Source organism: Muntiacus reevesi, chromosome X (genome assembly GCF_963930625.1).
Source record: "Muntiacus reevesi chromosome X, mMunRee1.1, whole genome shotgun sequence".
Taxonomy (NCBI): domain Eukaryota; kingdom Metazoa; phylum Chordata; class Mammalia; order Artiodactyla; family Cervidae; genus Muntiacus; species Muntiacus reevesi.
In genome coordinates this window covers 13,956,662-13,971,240 of record NC_089271.1, presented here as the reverse complement: position 1 = coordinate 13,971,240, position 14,579 = coordinate 13,956,662, and the positions used below count along the sequence as shown (strand labels likewise).

General features: G+C 39.5%; 1 protein-coding gene and 1 non-coding gene across 3 annotated transcripts in view; one reads left to right on the top strand and one right to left on the bottom strand.

Annotated features, from left to right (window-relative positions):
• The window catches only part of GRPR (gastrin releasing peptide receptor), a 231,346-nt gene that overhangs the window by 17,667 nt on the left and 199,100 nt on the right, over nt 1-14,579 (bottom strand). The gene's annotated exons all lie outside the window — the stretch shown is intronic.
• LOC136154896 (U6 spliceosomal RNA) lies at nt 13,933-14,036 on the top strand. The gene has a single exon (XR_010660599.1). It is a non-coding gene; the product is annotated as a U6 spliceosomal RNA (small nuclear RNA).

Genomic DNA, 14,579 nt, shown 5'->3' with positions numbered 1-14,579 from the left:
TGTCCATGGAATTCTCCAGGCAAGAATACTGGAGAAGGTAGCCATTCCCTTCTCCAGGGGATCTTCCCAACACAGGGATCAAACCCAGGTCTACCGCGTTGCAGGTGGATTCTTTACCATCTGAGGCACCAAATCTGCTTTAAATATAACTATGGAATAGAAAGAGTCTGCCTGCAATGCAGGAGACCTGGGTTCGATTCCTGGGTCGGGAAGATCCCCTGGAGAAGAAAATGGCAACCCACTCCAGTATTCTTGCCTGGAGAATGTCATGGACAGAGGAGTCTAGCAGGTTATAGTCTATGGGGTCGCAAGAGTCGGACACGACTGAGTGGCTAAGCACACACACACACATGGAATATCAAACTTAGGTGTCCTAAAGTTGCATTTCCTGAACTTAAAGAAGAGGAAACTGGTGCCCACTAGTTTCCACAGCTGGTTAGCTGAGAACCAAGACTAGAACATCCGTCTCTGGATCCCCAAGTCACTTGTATTTGTCTACAGCACTTTGGATTTACAGACTTTTTAAAGCATAAATGAAGAATGCTTAAAACTAAATATCGACTACATTTATCTTCATCCTGTAGTATATGTATGTATTCCTGAAGCCATCATTTTAACCTTCAATTTCACCTCTGTTGACAATCTAGGAAAGAAAAGATGCCAAATTCTGATTTTTCTGCTCTTCTATGATGTTTCCCAGAGAATGCAATGGCACCCCACTCCAGTACTCTTGCCTGGAAAATCCCATGGATGGCAGAGCCTGGTAGGCTGCAGTCCATGGGGTCGCTAAGAGTTAGACACGACTGAGTGATTTCACTTTCACTTTTCACTTTCATGCATTGGAGAAGGAAATGGCAACCCACTCCAGTGTTCATGCCTGGAGAATCCCAGGGACGGGGGAGCCTGGTGGGCTGCCATCTATGGGGTCGCACAGAGTCGGACACGACTGAAGCGACTTAGCAGCAGCAGCATGATGTTTCCAATCATTTAAAGTGAAAATGGAAAAGATAAAAATGAAATCCTTACAAATCTGTTTTGATCACCATTTATTTTAAGATAAATAAGCATTTCCCATATATTCTTACAGAGAAACTACTGTAATTTTGTTTTTCAGTTCAGTTCAGTTCAGTTGCTCAGTCATGTCCAACTCTTTGTGACCCCATGAATCTCAGCACACCAGGCCTCCCTGTCCATCACAAACTCCCGGAGTTTACTCAAACTCATTCCCAGCAAGTCGGTGATGCCACCCAGTCATCTCATCCTCTGTCGTCCCCTTCTCCTCCTGCCCCCAATCTCTCCCAGCATCACAGTCTTTTCCAACAAGTCAACTCTTCGCATGAGGTAGCCAAAGTATTGGAGTTTCAACTTCAGCATCAGTCCTTCCAATGAACACCCAGGACTGATCTCCTTCAGGATGGACTGGTTGGATCTCCTTGCAGTCCAAGGGACTGTCAAGAGTCTTCTCCAAAACCACAGTTCAAAAGCATCAATTTTTTGGCGCTCAGCTTTCTTCACAGTCCAACTCTCACAATTTTGTTTTTAAATAATGTCATATTCTTCTAAACTTATGTTTATAAAGTATTTCTCATAACAGAGGTCTGACCCTGGTATGAAACAGCCTGACAATAAAAACAAACACCACTAAAGAGAAAAAAAAACTTCAAAAAACTTAAAATTGACCTGTAGTTATTCTATTTATATGTAGACAGTATAGAAATAAGTGAGTCACATGAATGTATTATCTATTGCCACAGTAAATTCTTCTCACAATGGAAATAAATTTCTTTATGTGCTGCATTTCACATTTTGCCCCTATTTCTTTACTATGTAACCTTTAGCTTTCACCACTGGCCAATCGGTCTGAGTACAATACAAAAAAAAAGTAATAAACTTTAAAGAAGTGTATCTTAGCAACACTTTGGTGCTATCCTTCCCATGAAATTTCAGCTGTTATTAATCACTGCATATATACTTGTTGGCTCTAGCTTCTGCTATTGGCGCTAAGAGAACTGGCCTAGTTGAAAGATCCCAGAGGCTTGATGTTCCTATAATACTTGGCAGTGTCCCCTGCTGAGGGCCTCAGTTGAGATTCCCGACTTATTCACTTTGAGGTTAGCCAGAGCTCATTTCTCTGAATCTAAGTTGCTGATATAATATGAGGCTCTGAATGCTGATCCCATAGGTCTGACTTGGTAGTTCTGGACTCCTCTTTAGAGGAGCTGGAATGTGGACAGCTTGGTGGGGAGCACATCAGGTCTTTAAGAGAGAGAGTATAGGATTTTCCATTTCTGATAATGGCAACCTAGCTTGTTGCTGACCAACTCTCCAGAAATGAAAAACTAGAAAATCCCTTTGAAAACACCTGAGAAATACCAAGACAGTAAGGATTTGAGGGACCAGAGTCCTGGAGAGAAGGGAAGTACAAAGAGATGATGTTGTTATTCAGCATCATTTTTCAATTGACCAAATTTCAAACAGCAGCAGAGAAACTGAAAGCTAAGAAGAGCTTCTAGCAGTTTCAGGATGAAGGGGAATAATAAATGGAGTTCAGGGCCCATCAAAGAAGAGAAGTTGAGGTAAATATCCCAGGTTTATAGTTGAGATGTCCAAAGAGGTACATCCTAGTAGTAGGGGTGAATCAGAAATGGACTGGTTCTCACAAAGGTCGAAACCCAACCTCCAATCTGTTCAGTCCCTGATTGGGTCAGACACACCACCACCTTCTACCTGCTCACAAGAAGCAAAAGCTCATCCTTTCTGGAAGATAATACCATCCAGAGTCCCAAATTATCTACACTTCTTCATATACAAAATCAGGTAGTGAAACAAAAATTGCCTCGTATACCAGAAGAGAAAAAAAAAAATGGTCAAAAAAGAAGAGGATACATAATAGAGACAGACTTATAGAGGTTCCACAAGTTAGAGTTACCAAAGAGGCATCTTACAATATATTGGGACGAATTCAAGAAATTATGTGATGAGATGGAATAAAATGGAAATTCTACAACTGCAAAATACAGTAACTGAAATTAAGAATTAAATGAAAGCTTCAGAAACAGACTAGACACAGTTGAAGAGAGAATTTGTGAGCTGAAAATGGCCAGACTGAAGTACAGTGAGAAAAAAGGATGGAAAATACAGAAAAGGTAATAGAAATATATAGGTGAAATGGTGAAATGAAATTGTGTTTAAAACAGTTCCAATCACAGAGGCCTGAGCCAAGTATGAAACTGTTTGCCTCAGTAAAACCAAAAACAACCAAAAGGAGAAAAAAATTATGAAGAAGCTTTAAGTAAACCTGCAGTTATTCTATTTATATGTAGATAGCACACAGAAGGAGAGAAAAGAGAGAACGTGGCAGAAACAATCTTTGAAGTTGTCATAGCTGACAACTTTCCAAATGTGACTGAAATCATTAAGTCACAGATTTAAGAAAAAAAGCTATGAATCTCAAGAAGGAAGAATACAAAGAAAACCATACCTAAGTGCACCATAGAAGTGCTGTTGAAAATCAGAGATAAAGAGAAACATCTTAAAATGAGTCAGAGAGAAAAAAATCAATAATTTTAAGTTATTTTTAAAATGAATGAAACTGACATCTGAATTCACAGTGGAAGTCAGGACAATGAATGGTAACTTCTAAGTGGGAAAGATAAGAATGGCCAGCCTAGAATTTTATGCCCAGTGACAACATCCTCTTCCAATTACATTAAATAAAGACATTTTTGGACAAATGAAACCATAAAATGTATCCCCATTAGACTTACACTAAGTGAAATACTGAAGGATATTCTTTGGGCAGAATTGAAATAATCTAAGATGATGTCACAGAGATGCAGTGAGGAATGGCGAATCCAGGAATAAGTTTAAAGGTAAACATGTGAGCAAATATAAAAACAATTAACACAATGTCTTGTGCATTTCAAAATATGGAGAGAATCTAAATATAGAATAACAATACTGCCTCCCCCCCAAAAAAAACAAAGACAGGAGGGAATTAGAATGAAGTTAAAGTGTCCTATTACCCTTGTCTGAGAAGCAGAAAAGTTCTAATTAATAGTATATTTAAATAATTCAAGGATACATGTTGCAAACATAAGGGTAACCGCTAAAAGAATACTGAGTTTGTATAATTTACAAATTCATGGCAGGGGTGGGGGAAAGGATAGAATAATTTAAATGTTTAATTAATTTAAAAGAAGGAAAGAAGGGAGAGAAAAAGGATTATGAAACAGGTGAAACCAACAAAAACCAAATAATAAAATGGTAGATCTAAACCCAAATATCAGCAAATCGATGTTATCAGAGTGTCTGACTTTATAGGGCAGAAATCTATAGCCAAGTTACAAATAGCAAAGACATTTCTGTTTAGTCACTCATGTTATGCATACCCACAAAAACCAACATTGATGAAAGTAACTTACATCCATAATGCAAAGACATCCATGGCAAATAGATTAATGGCATTATCAAATAAATGAGTATTTAAGATTATGCAAGGCACAAAAAAACTTGAAAAGCTGTGAAATTTTACAGCCCTTGTAAGAAAGAAACTTGGCTTTCTCTGATAATCTTAAACATTTGATAATAATCCTAAACACTTATATGACATTACCAGTAAAGAGTTATGGAGCTGAAACTTTTCTCAGTTCAGTTCAGTCGCTCAGTCGTGTCCAACTACTTGCAACCCCATGAAACGCAGCACGCCAGGCCTCCCTGTCTATCACCAGCTCCCGGAGTTTACCCAAACTCATGTCCATCGAGTGGGTAATGCCATTCAGCTATCTCAACCTCTGTCGTCCCCTTCTCCTCCTGCCCCCAATCCCTCCCAGAATCAGGGTCTTTTCCAATGAGTCAACTCTTCGCATGAGGTAGCCAAAGTATTGGAGTTTCAGCTTCAGCATCAGTCCTTGCAATGAACACCCAAGATTGATCTCCTTTAGGATGGACTGGATGGATCTCCTTGCAGTCCAAGGGACTCTCAAGAGTCTTCTCCAGCACCACAGTTCAAAAGCATCAATTTTTCGGCACTCAGCTTTCTTCACAGTCCAACTCTCACATCCATACATGACCACTGAAAAAACCATAGCCTTGACTAAACGGACCTTTCTTGGCAAAGTAATGTCTCTGCTTTTTGATATGCTATCTAGGTTGGTCATAACTTTCCTTCCAAGGAGTAAGCGTCTTTTTATTTCATGGCTGCAATCACCATCTGCAGTGATTTTGGAGCCCGAAAAAATAAAGTCTGACACTGTTTCCACTGTTTCCCCACCTATTTGCCATCCAGATGCCATGATCTTACTTTTCTGAATGTTGAGCTTTAAGCCAACCTTTTCACTCTCTTTCACTTTCATCAAGAGGCTTTTTAGTTCCTCTTCACTTTCTGCCATAAGGGTGGTGTCATCTGAGTATCTGAGGTTATTGATATTTCTCCTGGAAATCTTGATTTCAGCTTATGTTTCTTCCAGCCCAGCGTTTCTTGTGATCTACTCTGCATATAAGTTAAATAAGCAGGGTGACAATATACAGCTTTGACGTACTCTTTTCCTGATTTGGAACCAGTTTGTTGTTCCATGTCCAGTTCTAACTGTTGCTTCCTGACCTGCATACAGGTTACTGAAGAGGCAGGTCAGGGGGTCTGGTATTCCCATCTCTTTCAGAATTGTCGACAGTTTATTGTGATCCACACAGTCAAAGGCATTGGCATATTCAATAAAGCAGAAATAGACGTTTTTCTGGAACTCTCTTGCTTTTTCGATGATCCAGCGGATGTTGGCAATTTGATCTCCAGTTCCTCTGCCTTTTCTAAATCCAGCTTGAACATCTGGAAGTTTATGGTTCACGTACTGCTGAAGTCTGACTTGGAGAATTTTGAGCATTACTATACTAGCTTGTGAGATGAGTGCAATTTTGTGCGGTAGCTTGAGCATTCGTTGTGATTGCCTTTCTTTGGGATTGGAATGAAAACTGACCTTTTCCAGTCCTGTGGCCACTGCTGAGTTTTCCAAACTTGCTGGCATATTGAGTGCAGCATTTCACAGCATCATCTTTCAGGATTTGAAATAGCTCAACTGGAATTCCGTCACCTCCACTAGCTTTGTTCGTAGTGATGCTTTCTAAGGCCTTCTTGACTTCACATTCCAGGATGTCTGGCTCTAGGTGAGTGATCACAGCATTGTGATTATCTGGGTCAGGAAGATCTTGTTTGTACAGTTCTTCTGTGTATTCTTGCCACCTCTTCTTAATATCTTCTGTTTCTGTTAGGTCCATACCATTTCTGTCCTTTATTGAGCCCATCTTTGCATGAAATGTTCCCTTGGTATCTCTAATTTTCTTGAAGAGATCTCTAGTCTTTCCCATTCTATTGTTTTCCTCTATTTCTTTGCACTGATCACTGAGGAAGGCTTTCTTATCTCTCCTTGCTATTCTTTGGAACTCTGCATTCAAACGGGTATATCTTTCCTTTTCCCCTTTGCTTTTTGCTTCTCTTCTTTTCACAGCTATTTGTAAGGCTTCCTCAGACAATCATTTTGCCTTTTTGCATTTCTTTTCCATGGGGATGGTCTTGATCCCTATCTCCTGTACAATGTCACGAACCTCCGTCTATAGTTCATCAGGCTCTCTATCAGGTCTAGTCCCTTCAATCTATTTCTCACTTCCACTGTATAGTCATAAGGGATTTGATTTAGGTCATACGTGAATGGTCTACTATTGAAGAAGCATTTCTAGCCTCTCATTAATAAGTTAGTTTGAATCAACCATGCTAGAAGACTGAAGTATCTTTCTAACATCTCTATAGAGAAACATATCACCCAACAGGCACATGAAAAGATGCTCAACATTGCTAAGCATCAGGTAAATGCAAATCAAAACCACAATGAGATATCACCTCATGCCTCAGAGTGACTATCATCAAAAAGAACACAAATAACAAATATTGGTGAGGATATAGAGGAAAATGAACCCTCCTACACTGTTGGTGGGAATGTAAATTGATGCAGCCACTGTGAGAACAGTATGAAGGATTCTCGAAAAGCTAAAAACAGAACTATCATAGGAACCAGCAATTTCACTCCTGGGTATATATCCAAACAAACAAAAAAACTAATTTTAAAGGACACACGCATCCCAATGTTCGTAGCAGTTTTATTTATAATTGCCAAGATATGGCAGTATCCCAAGTGTCCATCAACAGATGGATGAATAAAGAAGATATGGTTTTTTTCTGAATATATGCCCAGAAGTGGGATTGCAGGGTCATATGGTGGCTCTGTTTTCAGTTTTTTAAAGAATCTTCATACTGTTCTCCATAGTGGCTAAACCAATTTACATTCCCACCAACAGTGAAGGAGAGTTCCCTTCTCTCCACAATCTCCAGAATTTGTTGTTTGTGGATTTTTTGATGACAGCCATTCTGACTGGTGTGAGGTGATATTGCACTGTAGTTTTGACTTGCATTTCTCTAATAACTAGCGATGTTGAACAACTTTTCATGTGCCTATTGGGCATCTGCAGTCCTCTTTGAAGAAGAGGTCTTCTGCCCATTTTTTGAGTGAGTTGTTTGTTCTGATGTTGTTAAGTGTAACAAGCTGTTCATTTCCAAGGCAAACCATTCAATATCACAGTAATCCAAGTTTATGCTCCAACCAGTAATGTTGAAGAAGCTGAAGTTGAACAGTTCTATGAAGACCTACAAGACCTTCTAGAACTAATACCCAAAAAAAGATGTCCTTTTCATTATAGGGGACTGGAATGCAAAAGTAGGAAGTCAAGAAACACCTGGAGTAAAAGGCAAATTTGGCGCTGGAGTACAGAATGAAGCAGGACAAAGGCTAACAGTTTTGCCAAGAGAACACACTGGTCATAGTAAACACCAACTTCCAACAACACAAGAGAAAATTCTACACATGGACATCACCAGATGGTCAATACCGAAATCAGATTGATTATATTCTTTGCAGTCAAAGATTGAGAAGCTCTATACAGTCAGCAAAAACAAGACCGGGAACTGACTGTGGCTCAGATCATGAACTCGTTATTGCCAAATTCAGATTTAAATTGAAGAAAATAGGGAAAACCACTAGACCATTCAGGTATGACCTAAATCAAATCCCTTATGATTATACAGTGGAAGTGAGAAATAGAATCAAGGGACTAGATTTGATAGACAGAGTGCCTGAAGATTTACGGACATAGGTTCAAGACATTGTACAGGAGGCAGTGATCTAGACCATCCCCAAGGAAAAGAAATGCAAAAAGGCAAAATGGTTGTCTCAGGAGGCCTTACAAATAGCTGTGAATAGAAGAGAAGCAAAAGGCAAAGGAGAAAAGCAAAGATATATCCATTTAAATGCAGAGTTCCAAAGAATAGCAAGGAGAGATAATTTTATTTTTATTTTTACTTATTTTTTGGCTGTGCCACAAGGCATGTGGGATCTTAGTTCCCTGACCAGGGATTGAATCTGTGCTCCCAGCAATGGAAGTGTGGATTCCTAACCACTGGACCACCAGGGAAGTCCTGCAAGAAGAGATAAGAAAGACTTCCTCAGAAATCAATGCAAAGAAATTGAGGAAAACAATAGAATGGGAAAGACTAGAGATCTCTTCAAGAAAATTAGAGATACCAAGGGAACATTTCATGCAAAGATGGGTTCGATAAAGGACAGAAATGGTATGGACCTAACAGAAACAGAAGATATTAAGAAGAGGTGGCAAGAATGCACAAAAGAACTGTACAAAAAAGATCTTCACGACCCAGATAATCACAATGCTGTGATCACTCACCTAGAGTCAGACATCCTGGAATGTGAAGTCAAGTAGGCCTTAGAAAGCATCACTACAAACAAAGCTAGTGGAGGTGATAGAATTCCAGTTGAGCTATTTCAAATCCTGAAAGATGATGCTGTGAAATGCTGCACTCAACATGCCAGCAAATTTGGAAAACTCAGCAGTGGCCACAGGACTGGAAAAGGTCAGTTTTCATTCCAATCCCAAAGAAAGGCAATCACAACGAATGCTCAAACTACTGCACAATTGCACTCATCACACAAGCTAGTAAAGTAATGCTCAAAATTCTCCAAGCCAGGCTTCAGCAATACATGAACCATGAACTTCCAGATGTTCAAGCTGGATTTAGAAAAGGCAGAGGAACCAGAGATCAAATTGCCAACATCCGTTGGGTCATCAAAAAAGCAAGAGAGTTCCAGAAAAACATCTGCTTTATTGAATATGCCAAAGCCTTTGACTGTGTGAACCACAATAAACTGTGGAAAATTCTGAAAGAAATGGGAATATCAGACCATCTGACCTGCCTCTTGAGAAATCTGTATAGAGGTCAGGAAGCAACAGTTAGAACTGGACATGGAACAACAAACTGGTACCAAATCGGGAAAGGAGTATATCAAGGCTCTATATTGTCACCCTGATTATTTAACTTATATGCAGAGTAGATCACAAGAAATGCTGGGCTGGATGAAGCACAATCTGGAATAAAGATTTCCAGGAGAAATATCAATAACCTCAGATACTCAGATGATACCATCTTTATGGTAGAAGGCAAAGAAGAACTAAAAAGCCTCTTGATGAAAGTAAAGAGGAGAGTGAAAAAGTTGGCTTAAAGCTCAACATTCAGAGAAGTAAGATCATGGCATCTGGTCCCATCACTTCATGGCAAATAGGTGGGGAAACAGTGGAAACAGTGACAGACTTTATTTTGGGGGACTCCAAATCACTGCAGATGGTGACTGCAGCCATGAAATTAAAAAACGCTTGTTCTTTGTAAGAAAAGTTATGACCAACCTAGATAGCATATCAAAAAGCAGAGACATTACTTTGCCAAGAAAGGTCCATCTAGTCAAAGCTATGGTTTTTTCAGTAGTCATGTATGGATGTGAGAGTTGGACTATAAAGAAAGCTGAGTGCTGAAGAATTGATGCTTTTGAACTGTGGTGTTGGAGAAGACTCTTGAGAGTCTCTTGGACGGCAAGGAGAACCAACCATTCAATCCTAAAGGAAATCAGTCCTGAACATTCATTGGAAGGACTGATGTTGAAGCTGAAACTCCAATACTTTGGCCACCTAATGGGAAGGACTGATTCATTGGAAAAGGCCCTGATGCTGGGAAAGATCGAAGATGGGAGGAGAAGGGGACAACAGAGGATGAGATGGCTGGACGGCATCACTGACTCAGTGAACATGAGTTTGAGTAAACTCCTGGAGTTGGTGATGGACAAGGAGGCCTGGAGTGCTCCAGTTCATGGGGATACAAAGAGTCAGAAAGGACTGATTGACTGAACTGAACTGAAATTTTGGAGACTAATCCCTTATCTGTTACATCATTTGCAAATATTTTCTCCCAATCTGTGGGTTGTCTTTTCATTTTGTTTATTATTTCCTTTGCTTTGCAAAAGCTTTTGAGTTTAAGTAGGTGTTATTTGTTTATTTTTGTTTTTATTTCCATTATTCTGGGAGATGGATCAAAAAATATGTTGCTGTGATTTATGTCATAGAGTGTTCTGCCTATGTTTTCCTCTAGCAATTTTATAGTGTCTCATCTCACATTTCGGTCTTTAATCCACTTTGAGCTTATTTTTGTGTATGTAGTTAAGGGATGATGTAAACATGATTCAGAGAAAAATATGATCTGAAAGGATACATGCACCCCAATGTTCACTGCAGCACTGGTTACAATAGCCAAGACACAGAAGCAACCTAAATGTCCATCAATAGAGGAATGGATAAAGAAGATGTACATATACACAAGGGAATATTACTCAGTCATTAAAAGGAATGAAATAATGCCTTCTACAGCAACATGGATGGACCTAGAGAGCGTCACAATGAATGAAGTAAGTCAGACAGAGAAGGATAAATATCGTATGACATCCTTTATATGTGGAATCTAAAAAGAAATGATAAAAATGGAGTTACTTACAAAACAGAAAGACTCACAGACTTAGAAAATGAACTTACAGTTGCCAAGAGGAAGGGACAGTTAGGGACTTTGGGAAGGTCACATACACACTGCTGTATTTAAACTGGAGAACCAACAAAGACCTACTGTACAGCACAGGGAACTCGGCTCAATGTTATGTGGCAGCCTGGTTGGGAGGGTGTTTGAGGGAGAATAAATACATGTAGACATATGGCAGAGTCCCTTCGCTCTTCACCTGAAGCTACCACAGCACTATTAATCAGTTATACTCCAATACAAAATAAAAAACTTAAGTTTTTTTAAAAATAAGATATGGTATATGTATATATAATAAAATACTACTTAGACATAAAAATGTGAAAATTTGCCATTTGCAGGAACATGGATAGTAGAACCTACCAGAATTCATTCATTCCTTTGTTCCTTCCTTCACGCATCCATTTATTCATGTAGTCAGCAAACATTTGTCAAGCATCTACTACAGGCTAGAGACTGTCCTAGTGTCAGATAGTATACTAATGAATGCCATAGTCTCCACGACCCCCCCTTTTTTTTGAGCTTATATTCTAGTGATAGGAGACAGAGAGTAAGCAAGTAAACCAATAAATCAACAAAATAATTCTCAAAAAAAAATAGTGGATGATATTTACCCAAGAAAAATGAAGATATATATCCATACAAAAACTGTATGTGAATGTTTGTGACAGTTTGATTTATAATCACCCAAACTGAAAACAAATCTAATACCCATTTACTGAAGAATGAATAAACAAACTGCAGTCTAGCCACACGATAGACTACTACCCAGCAACAGAAAGGAAGAGATTACTGGTACATGCGACAACATGAATTGAAAGAAGCCAGACTCAAACAGCTTACACACTGTATGATGTCATTCATATGATATTTTGGAAAAGATCAGTGGCTGCCAGGAGCTTTGTTTTCTTTCTTTCCTTTTTCTAGGAGCTTTATTTTCTGTAAGAACAACTTAGTGTGTAAGGGAGGTTATAAACTAAACAAAGGTTGGATCTGGGGAAAAAAATCCCCTCCTGGGTGGAGGAAGAGTATAGACTACAAAGAGACATAAAAGAATTGGGCGCTGATGGAAATGTTCTATATCTTGATGGTGCTGTGCATGCGTGCTAAGTCGCTTCAGTCATGTTCGACTCTGCGACCCTATGGACTGTAGCCCGCCAGGCTCCTCTGTCCATGGGATTCTCCAGGCAAGAATACTGGAGTGGGTTGCCTGCCCTCCTCCAGGGGATATTCCTGATCCAGGGATCAAACTTGCATTTCTTATATCTTCTGCATTGGCAGGCAGGTTCTTTACCACTAGCACCATCTGGGAAGCAGGTGATTGTGCTGGTGGTGGTTATATGACTGTGTAAGTTTGTCAAAATTCATAGAATGCACACTTAAAATTTTACTGTATATAAGCTACACCTCAATCAACCTGAAAGAAGAAACTGGATGATGGAATAAAGTGTTAGTCATTCCTTTAGACTGAGTGATCGATGAAGACCTCCTACAGAAGGAGACATTTAATATGTAAAATGAATCTGCAATCTCTTACTGGTTTCTAGGCAAATCACTTCATGTCACAGCAAATACCAGATATTAATATAATACTTAATAATCAGAATTTCAAAGATGATTATAATAAACAAGATCCCTTGATCTACTACAGGGAAGTAGAAAAAGGAATGGAGAAAAATTTTTTCTTTTATTCTGCAAACCATGTATTTAATTAAGAGAGAATTTATGCAAACCCCACACATCAGGAGGATTTACAAGTGCAAAAATGCAAATTTAGTCTATTTTCAAAAGGCGGTATTGACAAGCACAGTTCAAAAAACCTCACCAGGGAGCCCTTTCAGTCTATACTCTATGTTTCTTGATTAAGTATGCGCCTTTTTTTTTTTTTTGCCTCCATGCATTTTAAGTTGCCAGAAATGATAATTAATCATATAAAGGTCTATGACTTTAAAAGATACTGTGTGAGAGACAAGGTCAGAGTTCTTTGCTGCCCTTATTTCCACAGCACTCCAACTCAAAGAGTCTTGCTGGGAACCACCCCCCTCAACACACACACACTCTTCCCTTGCCGCTGCCGTCTGAGCACTCCCCCAGCCAGCAGCTGTGACAGATCCCTCACTGTGGGGAGGCACGAACCGAGTTTCCTTCAGGAGAGGCAGCATATGCTTCAGAAAAATCATACTCTATAGAAGTTTTGGACTGGTGACTCATGTAAACTCCTCCAACAGAGACTTTCTAGGAAAGATGCTTACAAGAGATTAAATTGTCCTCCCTTTTGAGAAACGGCCAATCCCCTGGGAATCAGTGAAGCTGGGCCTCTAGAACAGTAGAGGAGCTCTGTAATCACTGGGGTGATCCCCTCAGAAGGGGACCAACTTGAAATCACTCAGGACATCTTCCCTCAGAATAGCAAGGTTTGAGATCAGTAACTCCCAGTGTCCAGAGAAGGGAAATGGAATCAGACTTTGTCTTGATGGTTTTTTCAGTTTCCCTGAAGGCACTGGGACCTGGAATGTGGAAGCAGGGTTCTAGTGTGCTTCAACTTGAACTTGTTATGACAAGGCCAAATTCCAGCACCTCTTTTGGTCTCTGTGTCAAACAAGGTAAGATATTGTGATTTATAAGAAATACATATTTGGTCATTCAGACAACCAAAATATATTTCTCATATGCATTTGGTTTTCCTCTAGTCCTTGGCTAACACTCCTAAAACCCTTGGAATTTCCTAAGTGTGCTGAGAGTGATAAAGGTGTCTTTTGTTATGTTAATAAGATGACTTTTGGAAAGCAGCTAAGGATGCGGGCTGGTTTCCAAGTGATTCTAGGCTTGATTAGAAGGCTGGAACTTTCAGTCCCAGCTCTAGACCTCTGGAGAGAAGCTGTATGTTGAATCAGCTGTCAATGGTCAATGGTTTAATTAATCATGCCTGTGTAATGAAGCCTGCATAAAAATCCAAAAGGACAGTGCTCACTTAAGCAGCATATATACTAAAATTAGAACAATACAGAGATTAGCATGGCTCCTGCCCAAGGATGATATGTGAATTCATGACGTGTTCCATATTTTTTTATTTATTATTATTTTTTTTAATTTTTAATTTTTAATTTTTTCAGTGGGTTTTGTCATACATTGATATGAATCAGCCATAGAGTCACACGTATTCCCCATCCCGATCCCCCCTCCCACATCCTTCTCCACCCGACTCCTCTGGGTCCTCCCAGTGCACCAGGCCCGAGCACTTGACTCATGCATCCCACCTGGGCTGGTGATCTGTTTCACCCTAGATAATATACATGCTGTTCTTTTGAAACATCCCACCCTCACCTTCTCCCACAGAGTTCAAAAGTCTGTTCCGTACATCTGTGTCTCTTTTTCTGTTTTGCATATAGGGTTATCATTACCATCTTTCTAAATTCCATATATATGTGTTAGTATGCTGTAATGTTCTTTATCTTTCTGGCTTACTTCACTCTGTATAATGGGCTCCAGTTTCATCCATCTCATTAGAACTGATTCACATGAATTCTTTTTAACAGCTGAGTAATATTCCATGGTGTATATGTACCACACCTTCCTTATCAATTCATCTGCTGATGGGCATCTAGGCTGC